This window comes from Mus pahari, chromosome 7, assembly GCF_900095145.1.
Source record: "Mus pahari chromosome 7, PAHARI_EIJ_v1.1, whole genome shotgun sequence".
Classification (NCBI taxonomy): Eukaryota; Metazoa; Chordata; class Mammalia; order Rodentia; family Muridae; genus Mus; species Mus pahari.
The window spans coordinates 38,261,795-38,277,915 of NC_034596.1; the positions used below are offsets into that span (position 1 = coordinate 38,261,795).

A 16,121-nucleotide genomic window follows, 5' to 3' on the forward strand; every position below is an offset into this window, starting at 1 on the left:
TTTGCAATTTCTGTCTCATTGCCAAGAATGGTGATAATGCAGTGTGCTAATAAATAAGAGATTCCTGTTTAGCTTAAGAATGGACATGATGTCAAATTTATTCTTAATATAGCATAGGAGACCTTGAGTATGATTTTAGTTTTGAAGTTGCAAACTTTCTCTAATAAAATTTCCAACAAAAGACTTAAATAAGAGTAATGTTCAAGTCTCCCCTAATACAAGAATGTTTCTCTCACACAGTTGCAGTATTGTCAATAAACAGGGAGACTGTGTTTGAAGAGTACTATGTCCCATTAGTACTGTACAACAAATGAATACCCATGACCTCATATTGGAAAAGCTTTTCCATGGTAACAGGACACATGGAAATTATTCTTTAACAATTAAAGAATGTCATTAGATTTTTTTAATTTGGCTAATTTTTGATGCTTCATACTAAACATAATGAAAACCAACTTCTTTCCTGAGCTCCCCATCCCACTTCCTGTAGTCATCTCTCTTCTCCAGAATGACCTATGTGGTATGTACCACTAATCACTGGCTAAGCCATGAGAAAACTGAAGTTGAAAAAGACTTGAGAGTTGATCTACTTCAAATTCCTCACCCAGGAAATACTTTCATAACACAGTTACAATCTAGTACCATAGCTGTAGCCAGGCAGTGTTGGTTCACTCCTATAATCTTAGCACTCAGGAGGCAGAGGCAAGTAGATCTCTGAGTTTAGGGCCAGCCTGGTCTACATAGTGAGTTTCAAGAGGTCAGCCAGAAATAATAAGAGAAACTCTTGTCTTGAAAAACCAAACCAAACCAAAGATTCAGTACTGTGTTAGAACTTAAGATGAAAGAGATGAAGGGACCTAGGTACTAGGCCCCATGTCGTACAAAGAATATACAACATGAGGCACTCATGACTGGCCTTCCCTCTCAGTACTCTTCTCTCCTGACAAGCTACCACCACCGATTCTCAGGACAAAACCAAAGAAGATTTATATCTACACTAGAGATCCAGTGTGTTCTGAGCAGGTCACCTTAGCCCTGAGTGCCTCCGTCTCCTTGTCAGTAAGCCCTGCTCCGTTGTTGTCACTCTATTGTCATAAAACAATGAGATCATCAAAGGCTTTGTTACTTGCCTAGGACTCTCTATGCTGATGGGCTAATCTGTGTTTCAAACTAAAGAAAAAAAATGATACTCTGATGGGAGAATTGTAGACTTTGGCAAACAAAGGAAGATCTTTTGGTTAAGAGTTGATAAGAGGATTTACCAAGGCCCCAAGTTTACTTCCAAGACTAATCTGAGTCAGCAAGGAGGCCAGCAGCAGCATCCCTTCAAACCTCATTGGTGGCTACAGATTTGGAATCTAGACGGATGGAGACTCAGAAGCCTTATCTATCAGTTAGTCTGGCGACTCTCCTGGTAAGTCTTTAGTGGAAGCTGATTTTCTCTGTCTGTAAATCAGATGCAGAATTAGAATCCCTCTCATGGGGCTGGCGAGATGGCTCTGTGGGTAAGAGCACTGATTGCTCTTCCAAAGGTCCTGAGTTCAAATCCCAGAAACCACATGGTGGCTCACAACCATCCGTCATGAGATCTGACGCCCTCTTCTGGTGTGTCTGAAGACAGCTACAGTGTACTTATAATAAATAAATAAATCTTTAAAAAAAAGAAAAAAAAGAATCCCTCTCATTTGAGAAGAGGGGCTGTCCTCTGCCTACTGCAAACATGGAAGAACACAAATGCAAGTTTGCAGGGGAAGAGGATTGAGACAGGGTTGTAGAGAGACGGACCTAAGGGAAGACCCGAGATACCTGTGTTTTCCTCTTCCAGGTGGCAGAGCTGTCAGAGTACACGTAACTTTGCTGAAAAAGTCAGAGAACACCTTTGAGCTAAAGCTCTTTCTTCATGCTGAAGTCAGGTCATGTCTTTACTATAAAGCCAGAATGGAAGCCAGTGTTTTTTTGTTTGTTTGTTTGTTTTAAGCATTCCCGTTTTTCTTGATCTTGTCACCCATAAGCTGTCTAGTGACCCTCAGGTATGATTTACAAAGCCTGTCTTTACTCTCAGCTGAAAGGCAGTAGGAAGTAGGAACAGATTGGCAGTAACTTGGAGGCAGTTTGGCAAAGAAAATGAGTGAGCTGCCAAATTTGAACTTTAACAATATTTATTGTGAAGGAATCCAGTTAAAAGAATTCTAAAGATACTGAAAACTTACATGAAATAAAACTATTGTATTTGTCACACTGAAGCATTTAGTTTTAGTTGTTTTTTGTTTTGTTTTGTTTTGTGTTGCTGTGATAAAGCATTGACCAAAAGCTACTTAGGGGAGGAAATTTTATTTCAGCTTACAGGTTACAGCCCCTCTTTGGAATAGTCAAAGCAGGAACTTAAATAGGAACTTGAAACAGAAACCATGGAAGAATGCTGTTCGCTGGCTCACTCACAGGCTCATTCTTAGTTAGCCTTCAGCTTACTTAAAACAATCCAGGACCACCTGCCAAGGGAATGGTGCTGCCCATAGTGGGCTGGGAAGATACTGATGATTGCTCACCCCAGATCCACATTACCTCCATTTTCATTCTCAGAATTCTAATGTTCTTCAGATAGCCAACTTCCCTTAGGGAGTCAAGTGCTTCCCAGGAGTTGGGGTATGACTGATCCCATGACCAATCCCTCATACTAATTCCTGATTGGTTAATCTTGGATACACAACACAATTCTAGCCAATGGTTTATTAGTGTTAAGAATAAGCTACTTAGGGGAAAGTAATTGTCATCAAGAAAAAGATAGTCGTTGTCTTTCTCTGAGTATTGTCACAAGCAAATCTAACACAAAATGTCAAAAGACAACAGCAAAAGAACCTAGGTGAGGTTCTATAGTCACTTAACTGGCACATGAGTAGTAAATACTTCAAATATTTAACCAAATATTTTTCAGTGTTACTTAATGCCTATGGCTTGGGGCTGAAAGCATCCTAACCAATTCTGTTCTATCTAACCATCTCCTTTAAATGATGATAACATTTGGCAGTGTCTAGCATTCTCAATGTCTACAGCAATGAGTGGAGTAAAAATAATCACGCAACTCTTCCTTTACCTCCCTTAAAAGCCCCATATGTTTCAAGAAAGAAAATGTCTTTGAATTCCTCACTCCTGTCATCTGCTGTTTTGGACGTAGAATGTACCAACACAGGGCTACTGCCCACTGTCTGCCGCCTCCACAGACTTCTGTCCAAGGACACCCTGTTAAAACTCTCTATTTGGAGCGTTTCCTTCCCTCCACACCCTCTGTTATCATGCATGACTGTTGTTAAGGAACTTTTTCCCTGCCTTCTTTTTTTTCTCTATCCTTAGCATTCCTCATTAACAGTTTTCCTTTCTTTTCTTGACCTTAAGAAGACTCCTCCTTATTGTTTGTTGTTGCTAATTGGCAATCTTTTTTTTCTTGACTGAAACATCTTCCAATAGGAGAAACCTAGTTTTCTCAGTGGTATCCCCAGATGGCTAACTTTGCTCATGATTCATGAATGGCTTTGTTTCCTTCTAAATCGGACTGCCAGGGTAGGTAAGTAATGGTACCTTGTCTATAGCCCAAACACTGAGAAAGTGAAGTGAAAGCCACTCTCCCACCCATAGTTGTCTAACAAGGGTGTGGCTGTTCTCTCTTTGAAGGCTGTTTCTTTGTTCTCTTTATTTTCATAGCTTATTCTGTGTTATGGGGATGCAGGAAGTCTCTTCTGGCCGCAGTTATTTCCACTTATGTATCTATCCAAACCACTTTTCCTTTGTCTCCTGGTTCTGCTTCTCAAAATGCAGTTAAGAAGCCTTAGGCTGATCAAGTAACTCTAGTGAGTCAGCAACTTCTATACTTTTATGGTTTCCTTAAATGCTCATGGCGATATCTTCTTACCCTTGTCCTCCCATGTCCGACATCCTTACCTTAATCCACTCTCGTCCATCTCCAAAAGTGTAAAGAGTTTTACAATACCATTTCACACCACATAAATGAAAATACCTGCCTACATGCTTGTTTTTATAAATAAAGTAGTATTTATGCTTCACCAGCTACACTGCTTTCTTTTTTGTGATATTATTCACTTTTTTTTTATATGTGGCCTCATTTAAGGTGGAGTCGATAGTTGCATTTTGACATTATTGAAATACAAACAACTAACAGTTTGAAATTCTTCAGATATGACATAACAGAATTTTTAGTTTTGATACTAATCACAAATTCCAAAACCCATATTCCAATATTTACTTATATTGCACCAATTTCCTAAATTCAACCACTGGAAAATGTTACTAGTTTATTTTGGTTTACTTGCTTTGGAGTTCTTTGTACTGAATCTTATAAGATTTATTTATCCTTTACACTCCATATATTTTTTCATTGAATGATTGGCTTACTACTTGGTTGCTAATTCTTCACTGGCTTCTTACCCATGTTGTGGTAGTTTGAATAGGAATGGTCTCCATTGGCTCATGGATTTGAATGTTTGGTTGACAGGGAGTCACACTATTAGGAGCTATAGCCTTGCTGAAGTAGGTGTGGCCTTGTTGAATGAAGTATGCTACTGAGGGTGGGCTTTGAGGTTTGAAATGTTCAAGTCAGGTTCTCTCCCTGTCTGTCTCTGTCTCTGTCTCTGTCTCTGTCTCTGTCTCTTTCTCTCTCTCTCTCTCTCTCTCTCTCTCTCTCTCTCTTGTTTACTGATCTGGATGTAGAACTGGCAGATCTCCAGCACCATGTCTGCCAGAGTGCTGTCATGCTTCCACGATGATACTGTACTAAACTTCTGAAACTGTAAGCAAGCCCCAATTAAATATTTTCTCCCCCACCCCCCCTTTTTTTTTTTTCAAGACATGGTTTCTCTGTGTAGCCCTGGCTGTCCTGGAACTCACTCTGTAGACCAGTCTAACCTCAAATTCAGAAATCTGCCTGCCTCTGCCTCCCAAGTGCTGGGATTAAAGGCGTGCGTCACTACTGCAGGGTTAAATATTTTCTTTATAAGTCATGGTGTCTCTTCACAGCAACAGAACACTGACTAAGGCATCTATAGAGTAATAAGACACCTACAGGGTAAAACACTCTTTAGCATAATTGACAAAGCTACTGAATTCTGGCTTTTATGCACCTACTCATCTTCCTGCTTTCCTATACTCCAGCTAAGCAAGATCACGTGAAGTTCCCCAAGCAGACATTGTTTTGAACAAGGAGGGTCTTTCCAGGGCTCTTCTCCAAACCTAGTGAGCATTTGTTCTAGTTTGCTTCTCCACTGCTGTGACCAAAAGTTACTTGGGGAGGAAAAGACTTATTTGGCTTGCAGGTTGCAGTTGATCATCATGGGAATGTCAAGTGCAGGAGGCAGGAACTAACGCAGAGACCATGGAGGACACTGACCACATGATCCCTATGGCTTGCTCAATTTGCTTTTATATACAGCCCAAGACCACCTATCTAGAGTTGCCACTGCCCTCATTGGGCTGGACCCCTTAAATTCAACCATTAATCAAAACAAAACAAAAAAACAAACAAAACACAGACAAAAAACAAAACCAAAAAACCCCTCACAGACATGCCCACAGGCAAATCTGAAGAATACAGTTCCTCGATTAAGATTTCCTCTTCCCAGTGACTCTAATTTGTATCAAGTTGACAAAAATCAAGGTTATCACTTTATAAGACAGACCCCAATCAATTTTTTTTCCTTTAAAGTCCTTCTTGGCCCTTTTATCTGTAGCTATTATGGTAGCTGATTAAGACGGCCTCCATAGACTCACATATTTGAATGATTAGTTATCTCATCACTGGGAGTTGCACTACTGGAGAGGGATTAAAAGATGTGGTCCTGTTGGGGATAGGTGTGGCTTTGTTGGAGGAAGTGTGTTACTGGGCATGGCCTTTTGAGGTTTACAAAGGCCCAAGCCAAGCCCAGGGGCTCTCTTCCTGCTTCCTTTGGACCCGGATATAGAACTCCCAGCTACCTCTCCAGCACCATACTTCCTGCCGTGATTAAGAAAGGACTAAACCACCCCCAATGGAGGAGCTAGAGAAATAACCCAAGGAGCTGAAGGGGGCTGCAACCCTACAGGTGGAACAACAATATGAACTAACCAGTACCCCCAGCTCGTGTCTCTAGCTGCATATGTAGCAGAAGATGGCCTAGTCAGCCATCATTGGGAAGAGAGGCCCCTTGGTCTTGCAAACTTTATATGCTTCATAGAGGGGAAGGCCAGGGCCAAGAAGTGGGAGTGGGTGGGTAGGGGAGGGGGGGGAAGTATAGGGGACTTTGGGGATAACATTTAAAATGTAAATAAAGTAAATACCTAATAAAAATTGGAAAAAAAAAAAAAAAGAACTAAACCTCTGAAACTGTTAAGTAAGCCCTCAATTAAATGCTATAAAACACCAATTAAGACAGTCGCCGAGTCTAAAAATGCATACTATATAAGGAACACTGAAGTGGAAGTTTCTGGTTATGTCATGTGATGCAGACTCAGGTGATATTTTACTTACACAAGACCCGTGAGAGGACACGTGATGTTTGGAAAGACTATAAATAGGACTCAATGGACAGTGATGGAGTGTCTGCATATCTAGCCTTGCAACACTTCATTGATCTGGAGTCTTTGCTGGTCTTCACTTTGTTGAGAGAGGCATGGCAGAGAACTCCTGGCGTCCCAGTTGCTCCCTCTGACTTTTGCTGATTCAGTGGAGGTCTGGCTGTTTCTGCTGGTTTGTGCCCCTGCTGCTGATTTATCTTTGGTATCCAGACACTACTGAACTGGACTGCTGGTGTTCTGACAACCAGAGATTGGAATCACCCCCAAAGAACTACTTCTAAGGACTGGAGAGATGGCTTAGCAGTTAAGAGCACTGACTGCTCTTCCAGAGGTCCTGAGTTCAATTCCCAGCAACAACATTGTACCTCACAACCATCTGTAATGGGGTCTGATGCCCTCTTCTGGTGTGTCTGAAGACAGTGACAGTGTATTCACATATAAAATAAATAAATATTTATAAAAAAGAACTACTTTTTTTTTTTAGATTTATTTATTTATTATATGTAAGTACACTGTAGCTGTCCTCAAATGCCCCAGAAGAGGGAGGCAGATCTTGTTAAGGATGGTTATGAGCCACCATGTGGTTGCTGGGATTTGAACTCTGCACCTTTGGAAGAGCAGTTGGGTGCTCTTACCCACTGAGCCATCTCACCAGCCCAAAAGAACTACTTCTAAATAGCCACATCCCCTTGACCTATTTACCATCTTTTCTCCCCCACCTTTCTGGACAGTGGGCTAGAATTGGGATGGAAGGATTTGAGAACCCTTGTTAAACGTATGTTTTGAAAAATCTAAGCCTACAGAACACTTTGCTGTTATTATACTACCATGCAGGAGACAACAGTATGTCCATGGCTACTTTTTAGCTAGAACACACTTCTCCCTCCTTCCTTCAGTTTGCATCTTCTATGAAGCACTGGTTACCTATAACTGAACATAGGGTACCAGTGTCCTGCCTTATGCAGCTTCATCTCAACCACCCACTCCAGTGATGAGCACAGACAAGCCATTCAGAAATTATTTGATCAATGAATAAAATGTTAATAACTATTTTTCAGTTATCACTGCATAAGGTAAAAATTCTGTCATCCATTTAGTATCAATAGTGAATATTCTCAACATACAAATCTTTCGTGTTGCTTTGAATAGTAAAGCAAAATACTTGGTCGTGTGCCTTGGTGATCACATACTGTATGTGTTACATTAAGCTTTTAGCCACCATTAAAACCATTAAAACATCCTCTTTGATAAAATGCTCCCATTTTCAACACACACACACACACACACACACACACTTCTGCCTCAGTTTTGGATTGGTAAATTCCAACTCGGTTTGTGTTCAGTGAACTTTCCAATAAAGCATTGTTCCTTAAAGATGATATTCAGCCAGAGGAAATAGATGCTTAACATGACAGCTTCATGACATAAACTGTGAAACTGCAGACGGCCTCTGGCTAATGATGGTAACCATGTTGTCAGACCCATGTTGCACAGAGGAACGTTGGCTGGTTTAATGAGGGAACCATATCCAGCTCTCTCTGCCTATAACGACTCACTGCCCTGGAAATCCTCACTTTCTGTAAGGAGAAGCCCTGGAGGTTCTGATAGTGATGGTCTCTATGGGAACTCTGAAGCTTTCAGAGGTGCTGTGGGCCTGCTGGAGGTTACCTGTGGGGTGTGATTTTGAGGAAGCTTTGTGGAGAGGCAATGCTTCTACTTACACTCACTAAAACACCAAGTGAATTATTGCCAATAAGGTATTTGTGTGTCCACCATTAACCCAGAGTAGCAAGTGCATCTTGTGATGAACAAAACAGCATCTCAAAGGAGCCAGGTCAAGGTGGCATGTGTAAACTCCTCAGAAGCTATTAAATAAAACAGGATGAATCAAAAAGAAAGACTGCCATGGTATGATGCAGGCTCTCCATCCATCCACCATCCAAAACGCTTGGGACAGAAATATTTCAGATACGGAATTTCAGGGTTTTCAGATTTGGAACTATTTGTACAGACACTGCTTGAACAAACTAAAAGATATATTGTTCCAGAATCCAAGGATTTGGGATTTGGGGCTTGGGGATTCTCAACCCATATGCATTATGTCAGTAATAGAGACTCAGGTCAGGGTCAAATTATGACTGACCATTTCCATCTCTAGCTATATGCATAGTGTTAGGTTTTGATTTTTCATAAGTTATTTCGGTTATTTTTCAACCATTCTGTAACATAGTAGGTGTGTGTAAGCTAGGTACAAAATACCCCTGTGGTGGTTTGACTGAGAATGACCTACATAGGCTTGTATATTTGAATGCTCGATCATCAGGGAGTTGGCCCTACTTGAGAGGGATTAGGGGGTATAGAATAATTGTTGAAGAAGTGTGTCACCGAGGGGGTGCAGCTAGGAGGTTTCAAAACCCCAAGTCCATCCCAGTGTCTGACTCTTCCTACTACCTGTGGGTCTGGATGTAGATCTCTTAGTTAATTCTAAGTACCGTGTCTGCCTGCCTACTGCCCCTCTCCCACATGAAATTGTAAGCAAGCCTTAATTAAATACTTTATTTTATAATAGTTACTGTGGTTACAGTATCTCTTCACAGCAATAGAACACTGACCAAGACAACCCCCAAATGAAATTTAGATGGTATATGAAGTCACTGAATTTATGATAAAAAATATTGTGCAGTTAAGTGTTTAAGCTATTTTATTCTAGATCATACTTTAAGTTTTAACTTAAATAATTTACAGTGATATTATAGTTTCTTGAACTATAAGACTATAGTCAATGAACATAAGACTATAATCTAACTAATATTTTCATTAATTAAACTTGGAACAGAGCAAAACAGATTTCTCTTACATATATGCTTAAGCAATTTAACATCTCTGAAATTAAAACTCATCATAGTGTGATACCCATTCTCCCACTCAATAAATTTTATATAACGAAGGTATTTATTGAACAAAACAATAACAACAGTAAGAAAGATTAAGGAGTAAAATAGTCTTAATTTCCATCCATTGTGTTTCCACTGGAAAACAGGTCATTTTCTGCCTGTAAGCAATACCCTGTAGATCTAGTCAATAAAGCCCTTCCCCTTGGCCTCGGTTTTCAAGGACTTCTCACATTAAATCTCCTCTTGACCCCCCAGATTGTTCATTCTCTCTGGGCAGCTTCAAGCTATTCTATCCAGTACTTTGTTAGGTTTTTCTTGTTCGCTGGATGTAAGTTCCTATGGCAAGAGGCCTGTGGATGGTTTGTCCTAGTTACTGTTCCAGGGAGCGGCAATCAAGAGGAAGCAACATGGAGCCTGCAGCTAAGCTGACCAGCATACAGATCTTAGCTTTCCCAGTAACTAGTTCTGTGATCTTGGCGGAGTTATTTAACCCCTCGTGGTTTGATTTACTTATTCATAAATGGGTGATAATAATGCCAAATGCATAGGACTTGTGTAAGGGTTTAAAATGAGCCCTGACAGAAAAGCTTGGCAAGATGAAGGCTCCTTAGAAACAACTGTTACTGTTTTACAGCAGAAACATACATTTTGGAATCCTAACTTGAGATACTTCCTCTAAGGCTCAGTTTCTAAGGGCCATGAGGATGGTGTCTTGTCTGTCTGGTTCACTATTGCGATGTTAGCATCTAACACAGCCTGTCGCATAACTGTTGAATAAATCAAAACAGAAACCCTTACAGCATTGTCAAAATAATTAAAAGATTAAAAAAAAAGATAACCAGTTAGAGTTATAATTTTTAGTATATAACAAGTGTGTGTGTGTGTGTTTATGTGCATGCATGCATGTGCGTGTCTCTATGTGTGTGTGTGTGTGTGTGTGTGTGTGTGTGTGTGTGTGTGTGTGTGTGTGTAGTTCAGGAGTCAGCCTCTAATATCGTCAGGAACCATTCATCTTGCATTATTGAGACTGGGATTCTCACTGAAACCTGGAGGTTGACAATTAGGCTAGACTGGTTGGCTAGCAAGTCCCAGGGATCTGCCTGCCTCTGTCTCCCTGGCGCTGGGATTACAGGCACACACCACCACACTGTCCAGTGAGCACTGAATTCGGGGTCTCACGTTCACATGGCAAACCCAACTGACTATCCCCCTAGAACCACAACACTGATTTAAAACTTTTCTTTTTTTAAATTATGGTATGCGTGTGTCTCTGTGTAGGTCTCTATGCACACAAGTGCGGGTGCCCAGGAGAACACCAGCATCAGATTCCCTGGAGTTACGTGCATTTGTTAGGTGTGGGTGCTAGGAACTGAACTTGGTGCCTCTGAAAGAGCACTACCCTCCCCAGCAATCCAATTTTGTAACAAAAGGATGTAAAGTAGAATGTTGAAAGCCTCATGGCATTTGTTCTTCTATAATTACAGAAGGCGACAGAGGACACGACTAGTGGCTGTCCTGATGACTAACATCTTCTGGTATTCAACTGTGCTCATGCTTCCAGCGCTACTATTACAGGCAGCAAGAGTCACTTGTTGGTTTGCTAAGTATTTATGGAGTACTTAGCGTAGAGGAGGCTCCCGAGTAGATAAAATACTTGTGAGCACAAGCATCAGTGTCACGGAACATGGGGATGCTGCTGTATGAGGTTCGCAGCCTCAGATGACTGGCGTTTTCACATAAACAAGATTCCCAAAAGATCACAATGAGTAGGCAGCATATACAGTGCCTCTTTCTGTTCTCTGTTTCAGAGATTACTTCCAGAGCTGTGATTTTTCTGGTTCTTCCACTGAGGCATAGTGAACAGTCCTCTTTGGTTATAAATGCAGATGGTACAGAAATATATCACATGAAGAAACTGGTCAGTTTCCTCTGGTTTCAAACATTTCACAAAATATGCACATATGGAAACATCCCAATACACCTCATGGGTGTGTATGATTTTGTTTTTTCTGTATCAGTTCTAAAAATAAAATGCAATAAATAAAAGCAAACAGGTTATGGAGGTCAGGGCAAGGGAGTTGCCTAGTGCCCTGGATACTTCCCTCCCATCGTTACAACACCAGGAAGGAGGGAAGACACAGGGCAACCAAGGTAAGGAGGCCAAACAGAGGGCACTGGTGGTTAAAATAACAACGCAGCTTGAAAAATGGTGAGCAGGAAATGTCTTAGGATCAAGGACACCGGAAAGGAAGACGCAGGCGGGCAGGAAAAGGGATGATGAGAAAAGACAGTGGGAGAAAGGAAAGATGAAGTTAACAAAGTTCCATCTACCTTAAGGATTCACGACGTCAAACACTGAGCTGATGGGGTTCTGAGCAATGGTCCTTCCTCCTTCACTGGTCTCTGAGGAGCAGCTGTATCAATTAGCTGAAGAGTTGAGTGATGACTTGTATAAAAGCCAGACGCTGGAAAAATCTTTAATTTTTGGAGAATCTCATACATGACTGTTTTGTTATATTATTTCCAGCGCCCTACCTTCCAACTCCTCCCCGCGTTCCCATCACTGCCCTGAGTCAAATTTATGACTTCTATGATTATTGTTGTTATGTGTGTGTGTGTGTGTGTGTGTGTGTGTGTGTGTGGATAAACTGATAAACTGATGACATGATCACTCCATGGTATGGTTAAGGGGAAGAATTTTTTATTGGAGATATGAGAAAGAGGTGTCTGGAAGAGTCCAGAGCAGATGGAGAAAGAAATACTCTGAACCTGGTCAGAAGATAGCCAGGACTGTGTTCAAGAGAGGGGAAAATAGCAAGGGGTAGAAAATAGAAAAAACAGTGAGAGGTGCAAGTGTAATAGAGAGACAGGCAGACAGGTACACACACACACACACACACACACACACTCACACACACACACAGAGTGGCAGGTTGTCAGGAGACTGAGTAGCTGTTAGGAAGGAAGCCCTGTGAGCTAGAAGGAGCTTAGGGGAAGGGAGGAGGGGAGAAAGGCAGGATGCTAGCATGGTTCTTGTGATACTGAGGTAGCCTGGAGGCCAGCATGAGCTCTGGTATGCCAGTAGGCACCACAGGTAGCCATATGTCCTTTCTGCCAGAGCTAGGAAAATGATTCCTTTGGGTGGATGAAAACCTGGTTTCACAAGTTCCTGAGGAACGCTGGCTTTCCTCAGAGCCAACCGGAGATCCTCCTATAGTCCAGGATGAGCTCTTTGAACTGCCCTTTGGAGTTTGAGGAAGTGGAGATTCCTTTGAACCTAACATCATACACACTCACGCACACACACACATGCGTGTGAACGCAACCTACTGAGTCCTGTTACCAGTATGTACATGTGTTTACGGCTGACTGCTTAAGGTTGGGAAACCTCTCCATAGGTTATCAGTGGAGGAAACTGATTGCCCCTCAGTAGCACTGACTGCTTGGAACACTTTGCCTAGACCCGGGGAAACCTTAGTCAGGCACTGTGTTGTGCAAGCAGCAAGGGCTGCTCGGAGGAGGGGAGGTAAGAGGTAAGACCCACTGCAAAAAGGTCTGTGTGTCTTTGAAATCCTTCTAGTTCCTTTTACGTAAAGTACCTTCTTTGTCCCCTTTCACCTAGCTAACCACCAATAGAACAGAGACAAGAAAGAAAGAAAGAAAGAAAGAAAGAAAGAAAGAAAGAAAGAAAGAAAGAAAGAAAGAAAGAAAAAGGAAGGAAGGAAGGAAGGAAGGAAGGAAGGAAGGAAGAAAGGAAGAAAGAAAGAAAGAAAGAAAGAAAGAAAGAAAGAAAGAAAGAAAGAAAGAAAGAACAAACAGAGGACGAAAAGTGGCTAAGCATGAATTGCCTTGTTTGTGCCTGGGGCTCATTAGTGCAAATTCTGGACTGACCAGAATATAATTTAGATTTATAATTAATAATATTAACAGTATGTAATTTTGCTAGTCTCTGTAGTTCTTGTAAAGGAGACTTCATGCTATGTGTGACTGAAAGGAAGTTTGGTGTCCCCACTAAGTTCTCCTTCCTGCATGCTTCTGAAAATAAGGTCCACCCCTCACCCCAAGCTTGGGGGTTTACGCTCACTGGAACCTTAGCAGGCACCCACACTATCTCCTACCCACCTACCCCAGGCTCCGCCAAGCTTTTCTTTGGACCTTATTCTAGCCACTAACACACAGCAGCACGCATCCCCAAAGCCACACAGACACCAAAAGACCTGACATAGAGAAGGGATTAAAGCTTGGAAAAAACAGTATTTTCTCAAAAGAGAAATGTTCACACACACACACACACACACACACACACACACACACACACTGCTGCAACTGTTCAGCACCGCTAAGGACAAAATTCATTTTGCTTTCCCTTCGGAAATGACGTTTTTTGTGTCTGGACTTTTTGCTATGAAATCGGGTCTCATGTAGCCTGAGCTGGCCTTGAACCATTTACACAGTTGAGGATGTTGCTGAATGTTTGATCCTCCTGCCTCCAATTCCCAGTTGCTGGTGTCATATGGGTGACATGCGATAGCACATCTGGTTGGAAATGACTTTTTCTTTCATGCGGGTTGGCTGGTATCACAAGCCTCACTTTGCCTCTGATCTCTACCCAGCGACATGTTACAGGCATGGAAGTGTGAAGAAGAACCCCAAGAAAAATCTGGTAGGGGCCTTTACCGCGGCACTCAGAAGTATCCTCTGAGGGAAACACATCCTAACAACTTTATTTTACTTCTCTAGAACTTTCCCCGTGATAGTACCTGCTCAATATAAAACTGAAGGACTATCAACACACAGCTGAAGAGGGCTCCAGCTTTTGTAACACAAGGCTGAACAGGACGTTCTTCTTCAGAGCGATGCTAGGCCTGCCTCAGCCCTAAATAAAACCACTGTGAGAGTGAGACGTTTATTGAGATTACTGAGATAATAAATTGATGCGACGAGAACCGTCTTAGTGTATCTGAATGAGAATCTATCGAAGCAGATGGGGTCTTATGAGGAGAAAAAGCTTAGAAAGTGAAATTAGATTTCTCATACATGGCGGAGCAGCTGCTCAGATAAGAGAAGAACCCTCAGAAGTAATTTATCAGGTAACAATGTCGCTAACAACAATGATGAGGGAATGGGTCAGACCAGCCCTGTGACTGCAGATGACAACAGGCTATATTCCAGATACTGGGACTCCTGAATAATGAATTTCCAAAGGCTTATATTCTAAAATATTAGATGCCTTTGATTCAGCATCAATAAACAGAATTCTGAAGTGCGGTCACATGCCATGGTTAAGGGTGATGTTTGTCCAGTGTCAGATGGATTCTGTGGGAAGGAGACTAGAGAGAGCAGTCACTGCTGACTGACGGCTGGAGGGTCCACGGAAAATGACCAGCAATCAAGAGAGTTCACAAAACAGTCACATAGAAGCACTCTACTGCAGAGAGGTCTCAAAGGGCTTTAACCACCAGGTCAAGGTTAGTTTTCTGAAACAATAAGCACCTGCTGGGAAATTAATTTTAGAGAAAGGACGCAAAGGGAAACTCCAAGGTTCGATGGTCAAGTTGATAAAAGCCACTGGCACGGTGACAAAGGGGCTGAGTCCGCCGGGGCTGACAGAACTGCAGCTGTATGGGGGGTCAGGTGCTGATAACGGAAGAGCTGGGAGTGGATTTGGCACGAGTGGATTCAGGTTTTGTGTCTGCAGCTAATACCAGCTGAAACAGGGTTGGGACCTCTTTCAGAGAAAAAAAAAAAATATATATATATATATATATATATATATAGATTTTTAGAAGACAAAAATTTCAGGGCCATTTCTCCTCCAGAGCCTTTGAAAAGGCTCATGCAGGAGGCTCGCCATTAAGTCTCAACCGTCTCAGAGAGCCACCTCATGGGTCAGTCACTGTGACTCTTCTCATTACTGTTGGCAACATGCTGGACAAAAGCAACAGAAGGAAGGAGGATTTTTCTCCTGAGTTAAGAAGGAAGCCAGAACGGGGTGTGGGAGGGGAGTGAGGGGTGAGAAAAGGATGCATCTCACCCGGTAGGCTGGGCGCTGGGTTCACTTAGTAAATCATTCTTGTTTAGTCACTGTCAAGCACCCACTCTACTTACAGGCAGTGCCGCCTGCTCTCAGGGTGAGCCTTGCCTCCCTCCTCAGGTAACTCCGTTGATCTTGGAGATCTGACTCACCTGGAGGTGTGTCTCCTTGATTTCAAAGCCAGTTGATGAGACAGCACTGATTAGACCCAGCACTAAGAGCAAAGCCTCCAAGGCTGTTGCCCTCACAGGCTGGCCCCAGGTCAGAGCCCGGGAGTGAGGCTGAACTGAAGAATGGTGGTAGGGCCTTGATTGATCTCCTTTTTTCTCTTTAGCCATTAGGTCTTTTTATTTCCTAAGCATCTCTCAAACTCATTTCCTTTCTTCATCCTTACCATTAGGACCTGAGACCTGGTAACCACTCCACTTCTAAAACCCTCCAAATTGGTGTATTCCCCACTCTCACAGACGTTTTAGAATTATATTCTTCATCCCAAGGCTCAGAATACTCTCTCTGCAGGTATGACTCTATGACAGTGTAGTGGCTATTCCTGGTTGTCAACTTGACTATATTTGAAATGAACTACAATCCAGAATTGGAAGGCTCACCAGTGAACCTAATCTGGAGGCTGGGAG

General features: G+C 42.1%; 1 protein-coding gene and 1 long non-coding RNA gene across 3 annotated transcripts in view; one reads left to right on the plus strand and one right to left on the minus strand.

Annotated features, from left to right (window-relative positions):
• LOC110324216 overlaps positions 1 to 397 on the plus strand; it is a 6,417-nt gene extending 6,020 nt beyond the window's left edge. The window contains exon 3 of the long non-coding RNA XR_002380677.1: positions 241 to 397. This is a non-coding gene — a long non-coding RNA (uncharacterized LOC110324216). The remainder of the gene's footprint in view (positions 1 to 240) is intronic.
• Positions 1 to 16,121, minus strand: part of Ifrd1 (interferon related developmental regulator 1) — a 47,193-nt gene that overhangs the window by 25,981 nt on the left and 5,091 nt on the right. The gene's annotated exons all lie outside the window — the stretch shown is intronic.